Source organism: Elephas maximus, chromosome 9 (assembly GCF_024166365.1).
Source record: "Elephas maximus indicus isolate mEleMax1 chromosome 9, mEleMax1 primary haplotype, whole genome shotgun sequence".
NCBI classification, from domain to species: Eukaryota; Metazoa; Chordata; class Mammalia; order Proboscidea; family Elephantidae; genus Elephas; species Elephas maximus.
The window spans coordinates 113,268,063-113,287,642 of record NC_064827.1 but is presented as its reverse complement, the minus strand read 5'-3'; the positions used below and the strand labels follow the sequence as shown (position 1 = coordinate 113,287,642).

Sequence of the window (19,580 nt, the reverse complement as noted above, 5' to 3'; positions counted from 1 at the left end):
TCAATTCAGACCTTTCTATTACAGGATCGATGAGTCAAATACTGTATCCAGGCACTCAAGAAAGGCAGGCTTCCTTGTTGCTTCCTCCCCTTATCAGGTAAGACAACCAATTATTTCCCACGATTCTTACAAAGGATTTTTGATGTTGAATTTGAATGAATTAGCACATGACCACTGATTTCAAAATTGCTTTGTGAATAAAGTACCCTGTCTCAATCCTGCATTCTTTTTTGAGTACATCGAAATCCTAGACAAATCCTAGACACCAGAAGCAGATATAATTAAATTATCTGAAATACAATTGATAAAGGCTGGCCGTTGCAGGAGGTAGCTAAAAGGCTTTTGGATCCCATGCTCTGACTATCCCTGTGGAAAAGTCCAGGGCTGCAGAGGAAAATCTACTCTCTATTTGCATTACTGGATGCAGAAGACGGATGATCTTCTACCCAATCACGTGGAAGTAGCAGGATGGCAGAATGGATTGTGTCCTGTTCATTGTGCTTTCATTTTCAGCCTGTGCACTTGGAGGCTCTTGGAGTTGGGTGTGAGGGGTCTTCAACAGTCATCCTATGGTGTGCGAAATGACACTAGTCCTGCAAATGATTGTAAAAAGAGGATCTAATGATTGAAGTATCTTCCAAAAACTATTCAAAGCCCATGTCAGTGAGTTAATTCTACTATCAGCCATAGCAATTCTGCATGTATCTTACAAAAGAAAGGAGAGGATAAAATTGCTCCCATGATGCCCCCATGTCAACTGAAATCAACTCAGATTGTCCAGTATCTTGATGAAATCTCTAAGAAAAACTTTTAAAAGAAACATTCATGAGCGAGTCAACATTTATTGAAAAACTTCTATGTATTAAAAAAATGCACTAAGAAAAATAGTTCAGTGAATAAATGTACTAGGAAATACAATAGAAATGGAGTCAGGAAAAGCTATGTCTTAGTGTTTCCCAGGTCTACAGTTTTTGCCAGAGCTGCTATTCAATGAAACATTTCAAATGAAAAGGAAAATACCATTTTTTGAAAGGCCATTAATAAGAACAAAATGAATGTGGTCAAAGTGTATATAAGCAATCCAATTTGAGGATGCTAATTTTTTTTTTTTTTTTTTAATGCTTAGGTTGAGCTCTCTAAATGTTTTACTGAGGGTCATATCTAAGTGCACGGAATTGTTAGTTTTAGAAGTCATAAGTGGTCGTTTCGGGCACATTTTTACAGATGAATGGGTAAGAATCCTATCTCCATGGATCACACTCAAAAAGCAAAGAATAAAGGTACATTATTTCACTCTGAATGTTTAGACAAAAAATTATACTTGGACCAAGTAGACTTAGGAGGCTCCTGATCTGTTTTTTTTTTTTTTTTTTTAGAAGATGCCATCTAGAGGCTTGTGGGGACCAGGGGCCTAAGTCTGCACCAGGGATCGGAAGATGTTGGACTGAACTCGGCAGTCCCATGAAAGGGCCGCCCCTCAGAACTGGAGTTCTTTCTAGAGTCAAAGAGCACCAGTGACCAGTAGGTAGGGAAAACACAGTGTTAGCACACTGGGCTGGGAAGAAAGGGCCCCAAGAACCCTGAGTTGATGGGACCTCAGTTGGCTGAAGAAAAGCCAGATGCAGCCTTAAACAGCCAGAATCCCTCCAGTGCGGTTGTGGGTGGGATGGACCTTCTGATGTGACCCTGTGCTGAGAGGGGTGAAATGTAGGTGAAGATCTTGGTCATACCTGAGCAGGTATATGGGGCTGGGCCTAGCTCTGGTGGGTCAGAGGAGCTGACAGGTAAGGGAGATGAGGAACTGGGTCTGTGTTCCTTGAACAATCTAGAGAAAATGACAGATCCCTCTTTTTAGTAGGGCTTCCCAGCCACACCCCTTGTCTCTTCTGTCAGAGGAGGCTTCAGGACCCCGAAGAAAGAATGGCTTGGGTTTCCAGTGGTGCTTCTCATCTCTTGGTTCTGATCCCCACCTTCCCAGGCAGGCTTGGTGCCAGTTCTGTGGAAGTGGGAGAAACGTGGCAGGGGCTGGTGTCAGTTAAGTGACAGAGGACGGCATGGGGAAGCCCTGTCACTGAGGGAGGGTGAGGAGGGTGGATCTAGAGACCATGGGGAAGCACACCTGTAAAGAGACATGACTGTTACTTTCCTGAGCCCTTAGATATGTTCTCTTTTCTTTTCCAAAGCCTCACGATGCTGCTAGCACTGGGAATCCCATCTCAGCTTCATGTTTATCTGATAGGATGACCTGATCTTCTTTATTTTCCCTATGTCATGTTCAGCTTCAGACCCACTGGAGGATGTCAAGTGATCATGGTGGTTTCAGTTGACTCCACACATGCCTCTTACCTCCCTTGGACCCACCCTAGGACTCCTGTGTCTTAATGGTGAGTTTCTTTATGCCTCTTCCTATGTTGAATTCTATTTCCAAAAAGTGTGCTGACATCACATTCTTGAATGCTGCAGTAACTGCTTCTCTGTAGTACAAATGGATTCTTTGTGGCCGTCACTGCCCCTTCATATTTTATCCCAAACACAATAACATGTTGTACTAAGTATACATTGTTTTGTTGGCAAAATGGTACTCTACCTGCTTTTATGTTTAAAAGATTCTTGAGTTTGTGTGCTTTGTTTTGTTTTTAAATGATAAGGCTTGGATACTGAGATTTCGGGGAGAGGAACAGGAATGTCTCAGCATCTAGACCCAGGACTGAAAATTCCCCAGCCAGGTTTCATGAAGGAAATTGTTGGAGGGGCTGATGTTGGACTGAGGCGGTTGTTCTAGGGCCAATATTTCATGACATGTATGTCATGGGATGGGAAGAGAATGTACCTGGAGAATTGAGTTCTCCTGATACAGAGCCAAGTGAAGCATGCCCAGTTGTGCCCTGGATCCTGGATCATCCAGGGAGGTGGGTCAAGGAGGCAGAGCCCAGAGCACCACAGCATAGGGAGTCAAACAGAGCATGTGTGTTCTCTGGGCGAAGCCACTGTTGTCAGCATCTAACTGCCCATCAGTAGTGGCTAACTTTCTTTTTGTAGTGAGAAGCCCCCTCCCCTGATTTAATGTGAGCAGAGAGAAGGCAGCCCTCCAAAGGGCAGAAGGCAGTCCTCTTCAAAATGCTGGGTAAAAGAAATTCTCCCAGGCTTCTCACCACCTGTGCCCTCAGGTCCCAGAATGGGGACTGCCAAAGTCAGTGGGTTCTGAAGCTGTTCCTGATACAGGAACGGAAAGACAACAGTGGAAAAATAGAGATATGAACCCACAACCCAGAGAGACGAATCAAATCATTCATTTCTGTACAATTTACTGAGTTTCAGTTAAGTCCAAAGAAGAACAATAATATATATATGGAAACCCTGGTGGTGTAGTGGTTAAGTGCTACAGCTGCTAAGCAAAGGGTTGGCAGTTCTTATCCACTAGGCGCTCCTTGGAAACTTTATGGGGCAGTTCTAGTCTGTCCTGTAGGATCGCTATAAGTCAGAATTAACTCAACAGCAACGGGTTTTCTTCATGGGTATATATATAAAATACATGCATATATGTAAAACACATTCATATATATATATATGGCAGCATACTTGTAGTCAACATATATTTTTACAACTCAATGATAAGAAGATAAGTACAAAAAATGGGCAAAACATTTGTATGCACACTTAACAAAAAAAAGATATATAAATGAATAATAGGCAGCTAGAAATATACTTAATCTCACTAATTATCAGGAGCATACAAATTGAAAGTAAATCAACATACCAGTAGAAATCTGATATAATGGTTAAAATAAAAAAGACAGACAATACAAAATGTTGGGGAGGATGTGAAGCAACTGGAACGTCTGTACATTTCTTGGAGAATCATGAAAGGGTCCAGATTCTTTGGAAAATGGTTTCACTGTGTCATAAATTTAAACATACACTTACCATACACCCAACAGTCCCACTTCTAGATATTTCATTAAGAGAAATGATAAAGAATATTCATAGCAACCTATTCATGGTACTCAAAACAGGTAAACAACCAAATTTCCATCAGCTGGTAGACCAATAAGCAAATCGTGGTGTCCTCATATGCCATGGATTGAATTGTGTCCTCCCAAAATATGTGTGTCCATTTGGCTGAGTCATGATTCCCAGTATTGTATGATTGTCCATTTTGTCATCTGATGTGATTTTCCCAGGTGTTGTAAATCTACCTCTGTGATGTTAATGAGGAAGGATAGGCAGCAGTTATGTTAATGAGGCAGAACTCAATCTACAAGATTGGATTGCGTCTTGAGCTAATCTCTTCTAAGATATAAAAGAGATAAGTGAGCAGAGAGATAGGAGGACCTCATACCACCAAGAAAGCAGTGCTGGGAGCAGAGCGAGTCCTTTGATTCCGGGGTTCCTGTGCAGAGAAGCTCCTAGTCCAGGGGAAGATTGATGACAAGGACCTTACTCCAGAGCCAACAGAGAGCAAGAGCCTTCCTCTGGAGCTGGCTCCCTGAATTTTACAACTCCATCTAGCCTACTGACTGTGAAAGAATAAACTTCTGTTAGTTAAAGCCATCCACTTGTGGTATTTCTGTTACATCAGCACTAGATGATTAAGACACCATACAATGGAATACTACTGAGCAATTAAAGAGACAAACTATTAATTGAAGCAAAAACCTGGAAGAATCTCAAGTATGTTATGCTCATGGAAAGAAGCCATAGGCAAAAGGCTATATAATTTGATTTAGATTATCTTCTGTAACTGGCAAGACTATATTTATAGAAAGCTGATGCGGATTGACTCAGGTCAGGGGAAATTAACTGCAAAAGGGCATGAACGAACTTTGGGTTGTTGGAAATGCTTATTTCTTGATTGTGGTGATGCTGCTTCAGCTGTCTTAGGCCGGGTTCTCTAGAGAAGCAAAACCAGCGAAGCATATAAATATATATGCAGAGAGATTTATATCAAGGAAATGGCTCCTGTAGTTTTCAGAGGCTGTAACATCCCAAGTCCTCGGGACGGGAAAGAGGCTTCTCCTGACCCAAGTAGCCCTAGGGGTTGATGAACACCAAATCAGCAGACCAGAGAGCAGGGTTTTGCTTACAGGCTGTGAAGATCAATGAATCTCAATATTGGCAGCAAGACCGCAGGTAAGCTGCTAGCTCAAGTCCCAAGAACCAGGGTTCAGACAAACAGGAGCCAGCTGCAGGATCCAGAACAGGCAAAAAGCCCTGGCAAGGAGAGCAGGAAGGACTAGGCAGGGGAGGGCAGAGAGATAAAGGCTGAGGGGGTGCCACAGGCCCTGCCCCACCAGTACCACTAACAGCAAAATCCCATCGTGGGGGTGATCAGGTATCAAACCTCAACAGAGAAGTGATTACAACATTGTATGGACTGCCAAAACACTGAGAATCATGGCCCCGCCAAGTTGCCATACGATCTTAACCATCACAAACTGTATACAATTATCCAAACTGATCAAAGTGTGTACTTAAAATGGGTGCCATTTTATTATATGTGAATTATACATCAATAAATCTGGGGTGAAAAAGCCAGAAATTTATCTTTATTGTGCTGCAGAGACAACTTGTCAAAGAGTGAGAGAACACAGGATTTGTAATTATGTAGATCTTTTTTATTGTACTTTAAGTGAAAGTTTATAGTTCACATCAGTTTCTTATACAAAAACTTACGCACACATGGTTATGTGGCCCTAGTTGCACTCTCTATAATGTGACAGCACAGCCCTCCTCTCGACCTTATATTTCCGGTGTCTATTATTCAACCAGCTTCTGTCCCCCTCTGCCTTCTCACCTCGCCTCTGGACAGGAACTGCCCACTTAGTCTCATATGTCTACTTGAGCTAAAAAGCACTGTCCTCACCAGTATCATTTTATGTTTTGTAGTCCAGACTGATCTTTGTGTGAAGAGTTGGCTTCAGGAATGGTTTCAGTTTAGGGCTAACAGAGAGTCCAGGGGCCATATCCTCAGGGGTCCCTTCAGTCTCAGACTATTAAATCTGGTCTTTTTACTAGAATTTGAGTTCTGTGCCCCACTTTTCTCCTGCTCCATCAGGGACTCTCTGTTGTGTTCCCTGTCGGGGTGCTCATTGGTGGTACCTGGGCACCATCTAGTTCTGGTCTCATGCTGATGGAGTCTCTGGTTTATGTGGTCCTTTCTGTCTGTTGGTCTCATATTTTCCTTGTGTCCTTAGTGTTCTTCCTTCTCCTTTGTTCCAGGTGGGTTGAGACCAATTCATGCATCTTAGATGGCTGCTTGCTAGCTTTTAAGACCCCAGACGCCACTCACCAAACTGAAATGCAGAATGTTTTCTTATTATACTCTGTTATGCCAAGTGACCTAAATGTACCCTGAAACCATGGTCCCCAGACACATGTCCCTGCTACACTGTCTCTTGAAATGTCTTGTTGTGTTCACGGAACTTCTTAGCTTTTGGATTAGTCCAGTTGTGCGACTTCCCCTGCATTGTGTGTTGTCCTTCCCTTCACCTAAAATTCTTGTCTACTATCTAATTTTTTTTTAACTATCTAATTACTGAATACCCCTCTCCCTCCCTCCCCACTCTCGTAACCATCGAATAATGTGTTTTCTGTGTTTAACTTTTCTTTGAGTTCTTATAATAGTGGTCTCATACAAAATTTGTCCTTTTGGGACTGACTTATTTCACTCAGCATAATCCCTTCCAGATTCCTCCATGTTATGAGATGTTTCACAGATTCACTGTTGTTCTTTACCTTTGTGTAGTATTCCACTGTGTGAAAGCATACCATAATTTGTTTATCCATTCATCCATTGTTAGGCACCTTGGTTTTTTCCATGTTTTTGCTATTGTGAAGTGTGCTGCAGTGAACATGGGTATGCATATATCTATTTGTGTGAAGGCTCTTATTTCTCTAGGATATATTCCAAGGAGTGGGATTGCTGGATCATATGGCAGTTCTATTTCCAACTTTTTAAGAAAGCACCAAATCAATTTCCAAAGCGGTTGTAGCATTTTACATTCCCACCAGCAATGTGTAAGTGTTCCAGTCTCTCCACAAGCTCTTGAACATTGATTATTTTGCGACTTTTGGATTAAAGCCACCCTTGTTGGAGTGAGATGGAATCTCATTGTAGTTTTGATTTGCATTTCTCTAATGCCTAATGATCGTGAGCATTTCTTCATGTATCTGTTAGCTGCCTGAATGTCTTCTTTGGTGAAGTGCCTGTTCATATTCTTTGCCCATTTTTTAATTGGGTTATTTGTCTTTTTGTTATCGAGGTTTTGCAGTACCTTGTAAATTTTAGAGATTAGAGGCTGACTGGATTAGTCATAAGCTAAAATTTTGCCTAGTCTGCAGGGTTTGTCATCTCCTAAATTTTTTTCCTAGTCTTTTTACTCTTTTGGTGAAGTCTTTGGACGGGCATAGGTGTTTGATTTTTAGGAGCTCCCAGTTATCTAGTTTCTCTTCTGGTGTTTATGCATTGTTAGCAATGTTTTGTGTTTTATTTATGCCATGTATTAGGGCTCCTAGCCTTGTCCCTGTTTTTTCTCCCATGATCTTTATCGCTTTAGATTTTATGTTTTGGTCTTTGATCCATTTTAAGTTATTTTTTATGCATGCTGTGAGGTATGGGTCTTGTTTCCTTTTTTTGCAGATGGATATCCAGTTAGGCCAGTACCATTTGTTAAAGAGACTGTCTTTTCCCCATTTAATGGACTTTGGGCCTTTGTCAAATATCAGCTGCTTATATGTGCGTGGATTTATGAGTGGATTCTCAGTTCTGTTCCATTGGTCTATGTATCTGTTCTTGTACCAGTACCAGGCTGTTTGACTACTGTGGTGGTATAATGTGTTCTAAAATCAGGTAGTGTATGTCCTCCCACTTTATTCTTTTTCAGTAATGTTTTACTTATCAGGGCCTCTTCCGTTTCCATATGAAGTTGGTGTTTTTTTTCTCCATCTCTTTAAAAAATGCCATTGGAATTTGCATTTGGCTTACATTGTATCTATAGATCACTTTGGATACAATAGATATTTTCACAATGTTGAGTCTTCCTATCCACGAGCAAAGTATGTTTTTCTACTTATGTAGGTTTCTTTTGGTTTATTGCAGTAGTGCCTTGTAGTTTTCTTTGTATAGATCTTTTACATCTCTACTTAGATTTATGCCTAAATATTTTATCTTCTTGGGGACTACTTTAAATGGTATTGATTTGGTGACTTCCTCTTCGAAATTCTCTTTGATGGTGTAGAGGAATCCGACTGATTTTTGTATGTTTATCTTGTATCCTGATGCTTTTCTGAACTCTTCTATTAGCTCCAGTAGTTTTCTTGTGGATTCTTCAGGGTTTTCTGTGTATAAGATCATATCATCTGCAAATAGAGATACTTTTACTTCTTCCTTACCAATTTGGATGCCCTTTATTTCTTTTTATAGTCTAATTGCTCTGGCTAGGACCTCTAGCACAATGCTGAATAAGAGTGGTGATAAAGGGCATCCTTGTGTGGTTCCGGTTCTCAAAGGGAATGCTTTGTATGAATGCCCTTTATGATGTTGAGGAATTTCCCTTCTATTCCTATTTTGCTGAGAGTTTTCATCATGAATGTGTGTTGGACTTCCTCTGATGCCCTTTCTGCATAAGATCATGTGGTTCTTGTCTTTTGTTTTATTTATGCGGTGGATTACATTGATTGTTTTTCTAAAGTCAAGCCATCCCTGCATACCTGGTATGAATCCCACTTGGTTATGGTGAATTATTTTTTTGATATGTTGTTGTATTCTATTGGCTAGAATTTTGTTGACAATTTTTGCATCTGTGTTCATGAGGGGTATTGGTCTGTAATTTTCTTTTTTTGTGGTGTCTTTACCTGCTTTTAGTATCAGGGTTATGCAGGCTTCATAGAATGATTTTGACAGTATTCCATCCTTTTCCATTTTACCTTTAATAGTACTGGTGTTAACTCTTCTCTGAAAGTTTGGTAGAATTCTCCAATGATGCTGTCAGGCCTAGGGCATTTTTTTTTTAGTTGTGAGTTTTAAAATTACCATTTCTATCTCTTCTTTTTTTATAGGTTTGTCGTTCTACCTCTGTGTTAGTTGAGGTAGGTAGTGTGTTTCTAGAAATTTGTCCACTTCCTCTAGGTTTTCAAATTTGTTAGACTGCAATTTTTCATAGTATTCTGTTCCGGTTCTTTGAATTTCAGTTGGGTCTGTTGCAATATCGCCCATCTCATTTCTTATTCATCTTATTTGCTTCCTTACCTGTTTTTCTTTTGTTACTTTGGCCAATGGTTTATTGGCTTTATTGATCTTTTCAAAGAACCAGGTTTTGGTTTTGTTAACTCTTTCAATTGTTTTTCTATTCTCTATTTCATTTAGCTCTGTGCTAATTTTAATTATTTGCTTTTTTCTGCTGCCTGAGGACTTGTTTTGCTGTTCTCTTTCTATTTGGTCTAGTTTCAGGGTTAATTCTTTAAGTTTGGTCCTTTCTTCTTTTTGGATATGTGATTTATTGCTATAAAATGACCTCTGAGCACTGGTTTTGCTGTGTCCCAAAGGTTCTGGTAGGATGTTTTCATTCTCATTTGCGTCTATGAATTTCTTTATTCCATCCTTAATTTTTTGTATAACCCAATGGTTTTTTTTAGCAAGGTGTTGTTCAGTCTCCATGTGTTTGATTTTTTTTCCTCTCTTTTTCTTGTATTGATTTCTACCTTTATGGTTTATGGTCAGAAAAGATGCTTTATTATATTTTGATGCTTTGGAATCTGTTAAGTCTTGATTTATGGCCTAATATGTGGTCTGTTTTGGAAGATGTTCCATGTGCATTGGAAAAGAAAGCATACTTGGCTGCTGTTGTGTGCAATGTGCTGTATATCTCTATGAGGTCAAGTTGGTTGATTGTGTCATTTAGATCTTCCATGCCTTTATTGAGTTTCTTTCTGGATGTTCTGTCCTTCACTAAAAGTGGTGTGTTGAAGTCTCCTACTATTATTGCGGAGCTATCTCTTTTTTCAATGCTGTTAGATTTGTCTTATGTATTTTGGAGCCCAGTCGTTGGGTACATAAATATTTACTATGATCATGTCCTCCTGGTGTATTAACCTTTTAATCATTATATAGTGTCCTTCCTTATCCTTTGTGGTGGGTTTCAATTTAAAGTCTATTTTGTCAAAGATTAATATTGCCACTTCTGCTCTTTTTTTATTGTCATTTGCATGATATATTTTTTTCCATCCTTTGAGTTTTAATTTGTTTGTGTCTTTAAGTCTAAGGTGTGTCTCTTGTAGACAGCATATAGACGGATAGTGTTTTTTTTTTTTTTTATCCATTCCACCACTCTCTGTGTCTTTATTGGTGCATTTCATCCATTACATTCAGCGTAATTGTTGATAGGGATGAGTTTGGTGCTGTCATTTTGATGTCTTTTTTTGTGTGTTGTTGACAGTTTCTTTACTTAACTTTCTGTGGTCGTTTTTCTTTATATATTTTCTTTTCTTTTTCATTGCTAATTTTGTATATGCTGAGTTTTTATGTTTTCTCGTTTTTTATTTTTATATGTCGGATTGTTAGTTTTCTTTGTGGTTACCTTAATATTTACCCCTGTATTTCTAAGTTTAAACCAAAGTTATTTTTTTATACACCTTATCTTCCTCTCCTTATGAAAGATCTATGACTACATTTTTTAGTCCCTCTTTTTTTGTTTTAGCGTTGTCATCTTTTGCATAATTATGTCTCTGTTTCCCTGTTTTGACCATTTTAGCTTTGATTTATTTTTGTGATTTCTCTATCTGGGTTGTTATCTGGTTGCTCTGTCCTGTGTTCTAGTTTTGGGCTGTTATGTGATATTATTGATTTCCTAACTGGAGGACTCCCTTTAGTATTTCTTGTCATTTTGATTTGGCTTTTGTAAATTCCCTAAACTTCTCTTTGTCTGGGAATGTCCTAATTTTGCCATCATATATAACTATGTGGCTTTTGAAGCCAACCCTGAGACATCCTCTTACTGTCTTACTGGATATGTGACCCCAGATGAGTTGTGCCTTCTGTGTACAGTGGGGATGACCCCTACGTCATGGGGTGGTTATAACATTTATTTATATAAGTCTGTAACATACCTTGCAGAAGGACTCTGGGTAAAGAGATTAAACAAATAGTTATTAATATTCCTATTATTGTTATTATTTATGTTATTTCCCTAGCCCCAGTGAAAACTAGGATGCTGTTCCTGCCCTATGAAATGCACAGCCCAGAGGGGAAACAGACACAGAAACCCTGTAGAACAGAGTGACATGGCTGGGACAGGATAAAGAAAAAATGAAGCTGGACGTGACCTCAGAAATAGTGATGGTCAGCCCTAGGAACCTCCTTGAGACCCAGGAACACGTTGCTGGGGAAGCCTCTTTCTCTGCCCGGTCTACATTCCCACAGAATCTTGTCCCAAACACTCCAGCCTTCCCTGGGTTCTCTTCTTAACACTTTCACAGGTAAAATAACGGACATCCCTTGGTGAGGCCCTATTCTGGGTTGTATTTTCCATACACAGTCTCTGCCACTTGAAAGAGCTATCCAAATAAAATATGATTATTTTCATCTTACTGATAAGAAAGCTCAGGCTCAGACACTGTAGTTCACAAAGGCAGCAAATAACAGAGCTTAGACTGAAATTCCGCTATGACTAACCCTGAATCTAGACTTCTGCTGCATCTTTCTTCTTCCGTACTCTACGTGATACGCTTGCACCTCCTGGTGCCAGCACTCACTCCCAGGTGTGTGGATGGGAAGGCATTCTGCAGAAGACAGGGAGTTAGATGTTAACAGGAATTCAGAGAAGCTTGGTGCAAAAGCCACATCCACCACACAAATGGAAGTGGAGAATCATCTTAGGGACCAGCTGTATAGGAATCTGTTCTTGCAAGTGGTCAGGGCACCCTTGTTTCTTGTTCCCCCTAAATGTGGCCAACTATGGATCCTAGACTCATTGACCCTCACTCTAGATTCTTTCTATGTTCCCTGGATGCTGACCCCACTCTCCTCTTCCCAGTCCATGGCACCAACAGAAAATGTCAGCAAGTCACAGAGAATGTCTCTTGATGGTCTGGAAAGGCTGGAGAGTGGTCTCAGAGCTGCAGACTACACACTGGGATTACTTTTCCTGAGGTCAGATGCATTGATTGAGGGCTGGGCAGGGAGGATTGCCTAGAATTTGTTGGCAATACTACCATCTCTCAACGGAAAAAAAAGTAATCCTTAGCTCTGTACTTAGGGCCCCTCTGGTCAGGCCTTTAGGAGCCACTAACTGGTCTGCCGCACAAGAATCGATGGGAAAAAAAAGTTTCGTGCCCTGATCAGTTCCAACTAGGGTTTGGGGCCAAAAAGGCCCTACAGTGACACAGTAGCATGGTCTGAGGAAACCCAGAAGGCCACTGTGCCAGCACTGAGGAATAACTCATACAAAAGAAAGCTGTTCTGATGTCTGCTGTAGGAGCCTGGGATGGAAGGGAATGGTAGTTATATTCAGAGGGCCACTCCCCCTCTCCGTTGCTCAGACTTACCTCCTGTGACTGCTTTTGGATGTAGCAGGACACACTAAGAGAATGTCAGTACAGAGTCAGTAGTCTATGTCCTTCCTGCAGTCCACAGTCTCTACTTACCCATTTTTTGAGCAACAAATACATCTATGGTGGACCCAGATTAGAATTTGTGTGCTAAAGGAAGCCCAAGGACTCTTTTATGGAAACCCGGGAGCCAGAAAACCCCAGAAACCTCCTAAGAATGATTGATAGTTGTAGCTGGAGTCTGGCCCGGGGATAGATAAGCCAGGGTCAACATGGGAAGCAGGCAGTGGGAGAAGTGGTTGTCTTCCATGGGAGGAAAGTGCTGCTCATGCTGAGAGTGGACAATCTAAAAATGGGACTTAGTGGGATGATCCTCCTCCTTGGAGGCCCACCAGTGTTGGGGAAGCTTCATTCCCAGAAGTAACTGAGGTAATAGTCTGGGACATTTGTGAGTTTGAGCAAGTGACTGAACTTCTCTGAGTCTGATTTTACTTACCTGTAAAATGGAATAATAGTGCTATTATTAGGTTATGAAAATTGGACTTAATACATGCTTGGAGAAGTGAGCGTCATAAGCACCCATAAACATTATTCCTAGTATTATTACATATAGAACAAGCCTGTCTATTTCTCTAATAAACCTCCCCCTCCACACACACACTCACACACACATGGTCAAGGTAGCAACATCCCTGTTGGCCCAGGGTGAGTCATGAGCTCTCTGCTCTTGCTCCCTAAAAGCACAGCCTCAGCCTGTGTTTTACATCAGTATTAGTTATGTAATCCTCTGTCTCCCTGTAGTGTTTAGACCTCAAGGCCAGAAACCACACCTAATCATCTTCAAATTCTCCACAGCATCCATCACAGTGTCTACACCAAGAAGGCAGTGAAGAAACATTTGCCACATGAAGGAACAGATATAGTGAGAATGGGTTTTTAACTTTCCCCAATATAAAAATGAAATAACCTGCTATTGGATAAAATTCTCCCCTCAATGTTTACACCTAGCTGAGAGGAGAAGACATAACTACTTGTGGCAGACTGCAAAGCGACCCGGATTCTTCACCCTCATTATATCCCTGCTTTTCTCCAACTGACTCAGTAGAGCTTTCCATGCCACACTGATTCTGGGTTCAGCCATAGGACTTGCTTTCAGTCCTTCTTCTTGCACCTCAGCCATCGACAAGAGGAAATGCTCAGGCTAGCCTGCTGGAGGATGAGAGACGTGGAACAGAGCTGAGTCTTCCCAGTCATCCCTGACATGTGAGTGAGCCCCGACTAGAGCAGAAGAACTGTCCAGCAGAGTCATGCCTAAATTGCTGACCTTTGAAGGCCTGACATAAATGCTAATTATTTTAATCTATTGAATTTTGCAGTAGTTTGTTTATCTGCACTATTTTGGCAATAGATAACTGATACACCTGAAAACAAACATACACTTCAGTGCCAAGATCACAAATATCCCATGAGGATGAAATCACAAAAATAGAAATAATTTTATGTGAGGGAATTTATTCTCTATGGAACTTTTTCTCAAATCTGAATTTGCAGCCCCTCACTTCATTCTGTAGGGCCCTAGTCCCATAATCTAATTGCTGAATGTTCATCCCCAAAACAGTGTGTGTGTGTGTGTGTGCATGTGTATCCATAATTCATTTTTTATTTCCTCCAGTGGAATGTAACCTCCATGGGGGGAGGGGCAAGAGTTATGTCCATTAGTGAGTGATAAATCGCTGTTGAAATGAAGAAAAAATGAATGTTGTCACAGGTTGGGTTACACTGAATTCAAACTCTGAGACAGTTTAAAGAACATGGTGTTTCCTTTAAAAAGGAAAGTGAAAACATACACCGTTATCAAGTGGGATTTATTCCAGGAGTGCAAGGATGCTTTAATATAAGAAAACCAATCAATCTAATACACTGTATCAGTACAAGAAAGGAAAAGAACCGCATGATCGTCTCTGTAGATTCAGAAAAAGCATTTGATAAAATCCAACACCCTTTCCTGATGAACACCCTAAAGAAGACTGGAATAGAAGGGAAATTGCTCAGTGTGATTCAGGGCATATATAAAAAGCCAACAGCCAACATTATACTTAATGGCGAAAGACTGAGAGCTGTCACCTTGAAATCAGGAACAAGACAAGGGCGCCCACTCTCACCACCTCTATTCCATATGTATTTGAAGTCCCAGCCAGGGCAATAGGACAAGAGAAAATAAATAAATAAAAGGTATCCAGGTTGTGAAAGCAAGTAAAATTATCTCTATTCAAACATGATATGAAGCTATATATAGAAAATCTCAAAGAGTCCGCAAGAAAACTTTTAGAGCTAATAATCCATGCCTTACACCATACACAAAAACAAATTCCAAATGGATTAAGGACCTAAATGTGCAAACTAAAACCATGAAATTCTTAGAAGAACAAGCAGGAGCAATGCTGTCAGGCCTAGCTTTCAACAACGGATTATCTAATAACAAAAGCACAAACAGCAAAAGACAAAAGAAATAAATGGGACCTCATAAAAATTAAAAACTTTGTTCATCGAAAGACTACCAAAAAAGTGAGAAGCCAAGCTACCAACTGGGAAGAGTACCTTCAGAAACCAAATATTTGAAAAGAATCTAATACCCAAAATATATATAAAACCTCAACAACTTAACGGCAAAAAGATAAATAACCCAATCATAAAAATGGGCAAAGGATTTGAATAAACATTTCACCAAGGAAGACATTGAAATGGCCACCAAAGACATGAAAAGATGCTCAGTGTCATTAGCCGTCCATGGTATGCAAATGAAAACCACAATGAGATGGCCTTTCACTTCCACTAGGATGGTTAACATTAAACAGAAAATACCTGTTGGCGAGAATGTGGGGAAAATGGAACCCTTATTCATTGCTGGTGGGAATGCAAAATGGTACAGCTGTTGTGGAAAACAGTGTGGTGATTTCTCAAAAAACTAAAAATAGAATTACCACAAACCAAAAAAAAACAACCATTGCTGTCAAGTGGATTCCAGCTCATAGCGACCCTATTGAACAGAGTAGAACTGTCCCATAGCATTTCCAAGGAGCACCTGGTATATTCGAACTGCAGATCTTTTGGTTAGCAGCCATAGCTCTTAACCACTATGCCACCAGGGTCTCCAGAATTACCCAACAATTCCACTCCTAGGTGTATACCCAAAAGACTTGAAAGCAGAGATTCAGAGGCTTGTATACCAATGTTCATTGCAGCACTATTCACAATAGCCAAAAAGTGGAGACAACCTAAATTCCCATCAACAGATAAATGGATAAACAAAATGTGGTACATAGATACAATGCAATACCACTCAGCCAGTAAGAGAAATGAAGTTCTTGGTGTATGCTACAGTATGGAGCATACACTATGACCATGTTGTTTTCTCTTTGGCCAAGGCTCCATCCAGTTCTATTTCCACCAGACAAAGACAATGGGATTAAAATGAGGCCAAAAAGATCTTAGACCCTTCTTATGTTACAATGTTTAAAGCATTATTTTTAATATGATTTCCCTGATTTAAATGTAATCTATACATCATCTGGAATATCTCTGTCCTTTGAGAACTAGAAAATATTGAATTGAACACCCAGATACATGCCCTGTGGAAATCCAAAGCCATCCTCAAATGTTTTTTAAATAATTTTCATTGTGCTTTAAGTGGAAGTTTACAAGTCATGTCAGTCTGTCACATATAAGCTTATGTACACCTTACTCCATACTCCCACTTACTCTCCCCCTAATAAGTCAGCCCGCCCCCTCCTTCCAGTCTCTCCTTTCGTGACCGTTTTGTCAGTTTCTAACCCTCTCTACCCTCCCATCTCCCCTCCAGACAGGAGACACCAACACAGTCTCAAGTGTCCACCTGATACAAGTAGCTCACTCTTCATCAGCATCTCTCTCCAACCCGTTGTCCAGTCCCTTCCATGTCTGATGAGTTGTCTTCAGGAATGGTTCCTGTCCTGGGCCAACAGAAGGTTTGGGGACCATGACCGCCGGGGTTCTTCTAGTCTCATTCAGACCATTAAGTCTGGTCTTTTCATGAGAATTTGGGGTCTGCATCCCACTGTTCTCCTGCTCCCTCAGGGGTTCTCTGTTGTGCTCCCTAACAGGGCAGTCATCGGTTGTAGCCGGGCACCATCTTGTTCTTCTGGTCTCAGGATGATGTAAGTCTCTGACTCCTGTGGCCCTTTCTGTCTCTTGGGCTCATAGTTATCATGTGACCTTGGTGTTCTTCAATCTCCTTTGATCCAGGTGGGTTGAGACCAATTGATGCATCTTAGATGGCCGCGTGTCAGCATTTAAGACCCCAGACGCCACACTTCAAAGTAGGATGCAGAATGTTTTCTTAATAGAATTATTTTGTCAATTGACTTAGAAGTCCCCTTAAGCCACAGTCCCCAAACCCCCGCTGCCCTTTGAAGCATTCGGTTTATCCCGGAAACTTCTTTGCTTTTGGTCCAGTCCAGTTGGGCTGACCTTTCGTGTATTGAGTATTGTCCTTCCCTTCACCTAAAGGAGTTCATATCTACTGACTAATCAGTAAATAACCCTCTCCCACCCTCAATCCCCCCTCGTAACCACAAAAGAATGTGTTCTTCTCAGTTTATAGTATTTCTCAAGATCTTGTAATAGTGATCTTAAACAATATTTTTCCTTTTGCATCTAATTTCGCTCAGCGTAATGCCTTCCAGGTTCCTCCATGTTATGAAATGTTTCACAGATTCGTCACTGTTCTTTATCAATGCGTAGTATTCCATTGTGTGAATGTACCATAGTTTATTTAACCATTCATCCATTGATGGACATCTTGGTTGCTTCCAGCTTTTTACTATTGTAAACAGTGCTGCAATAAACATGGGCGTGCATATATCTCTTTGTGTGAAGGCTCTTATTTCTCTAGGGTATATTCTGAGGAGTGGGATTTCTGGGTTGTATGGTAGTTCTATTTCTAACTGTTTAAGAAAATGCCAGATAGATTTCCAAAGTGGTTGTACCATTTAACATTCCCACCAGCAGTGTGTAAGAGTTCCAATCTCTCCGCAGCCTCTCCAACATTTATTATTTTGTGTTTTCTGGATTAATGCCAGCCTTGTTGGAGTGAGATGGAATCTCATTGTAGTTTTAATTTGCATTTCTCTACTGCTATTTCTACCTTTGAAAAAAAAAGGAAGTTCCAAATCGATATTCAAAGTGGTTGTACCATTTTACATTCCCACCAGCAGTGTTTAAGTATTCCACTCTCTCCACAACCTCTCCTACATTTATTGTTTTGTGTTGTTTGGATTCCTGCTATCCTTGTTGGGGTGAGATGCTCTCTAATTGTTGTTTGGTTTGCATTTTTCTAAAGGCTAATGATTGTGAGCATTTCCTCAGGTATCTATTAACTTCCTGAATGTCTTCTTTGGTGAAGTGACTGTTCATGTCCCTTGCCCACTTTTTCATTGGGTTATTTGTCTTTTTGTTGTTGAAGTTATGCAGTATCTTGCAGATTTTGGAGATGAGATGCTGATAAGATTTGTTGTAGCCAAAATTTTTTTCCCACTCTGTAGGTTGTCATATGACTGTTTTGGTGAAGTGTTTGGATGAGCATAAGTGTTTGATTTTTAGGAGCGCCGAGTTATCTAGTTTCTCTTCTGCTGTTTGTGTGTTGTTAGTAATGTTTCGTATACTGTTTATGCCGTGTATTAGGGCTCCTAGTGTTGTCCCTATTTTCTCTTCCATGATCTTTGTCGTTTTAGGTTTTATATTTAGGTCTTTGATCTGTTTTGAGTTAGTTTTTGTGCATGGTGTAAAGTATGGTTCTTGTTTCATTTTTTTGCAGATGAGTACCCAATTATGCCACCACCATTTATTAAAGAGACTGTCTTTTCCCTAATGAATGGACTTTGGGCCTTTATCAAATACCAGCTGCTCATATGTGTATAGATTTATTTCTGGATTCTCAGTTCTGTTCCATTGGTCTATGTATCTGTTGTCATACCAGTACCAGGGTGTTTTGACTACAATGGTGGTATAATAGATTCTCAAACCAGGTGATATGAGGTCTCCCACTTTGTTCTTTTTCTTCAGTAATGCTTTACCTATCCGAGGCCTCTGCCCTTTCCATGTGAAATTAGTGATTTGTTTCTCTATCTCATTAAAAAATGCCATTGAAATTGGGATCATGAATCCCTGTATCTATAGATCACTTTGGTAGAATAGACATTTTCACAATGTTGAGTCTTCCTATTCCGGAGTAAGGTATGTTTTTCCACTTATATAGGTCTCTTTTGGTTTCTAGTAGTAGTGTCTTGTAGTTTTCTTTGTATAGATCTTTTACGTCTCTGGCTAGATTTATTCCTACATCGTTTATCTTCTTGGGGGCTATAGTGAATGGTATTGATTTGGTGATTTCCTCTTCAATGTTCTCTTTTATCGTGTAGAATACAACTGATTTTCCTATGTTTACCTTGTATCCTGATACTTTGCTGAACTATAAATTCCAGTAGTTTTCTTGTTTATTCTTTAGGGTTTTCTGTGTATAAGATCATATTATCTGCAAATAGAGATACTTTTACGTCTTCCTTATCAATTTGAATGCCCTGTATTTCTTTTTCTAGCCTAATTGCTCTGGCTAGGACTTCCAGCACAAGTTGAATAAGAGTGGTGATAAAGGGCATCCTTTTCTGGTTCCAGGTTTCAAGGGGAATGCTTTCAGACTGTCTCCATTTAGGATGATGTTGGCTGTTGGGTTTGTATAAATGCCCTTTATTATGTTGAGGAATTTACCTTCTATTCCTATACTGCTGAATGTTTTTATCATGAATGGGTGTTGGAGTTTGTCAAATGCCTTTTCTGCAAGAAGTGATAAAATTATGTGGTTTTTTGTTCGTTTTATTTACGTGATTGATTACATTGTTTTTTGTCTGTTTGTTTGTTTTTAATGTAGAATCATCCGAGCATACCTGGTGTGAATCCCACTGGGCATGGTGAAATTTTTTTAATATATTTTTAATTTTTTTTTTGTT

General features: G+C 40.1%; 1 long non-coding RNA gene and 1 pseudogene across 1 annotated transcript in view; one reads left to right on the top strand and one right to left on the bottom strand.

The window, feature by feature from the left end:
- LOC126083168 (transforming protein RhoA-like) overlaps positions 1-19,580 on the bottom strand; it is a 512,020-nt pseudogene that overhangs the window by 442,481 nt on the left and 49,959 nt on the right.
- LOC126083171 (uncharacterized) overlaps positions 1-19,580 on the top strand; it is a 45,857-nt gene that overhangs the window by 4,385 nt on the left and 21,892 nt on the right. The window contains exons 2-5 of the long non-coding RNA XR_007518731.1: positions 25-97; positions 1,127-1,280; positions 1,377-1,525; positions 2,280-2,384. This is a non-coding gene — a long non-coding RNA (uncharacterized LOC126083171). The remainder of the gene's footprint in view (positions 1-24; positions 98-1,126; positions 1,281-1,376; positions 1,526-2,279; positions 2,385-19,580) is intronic.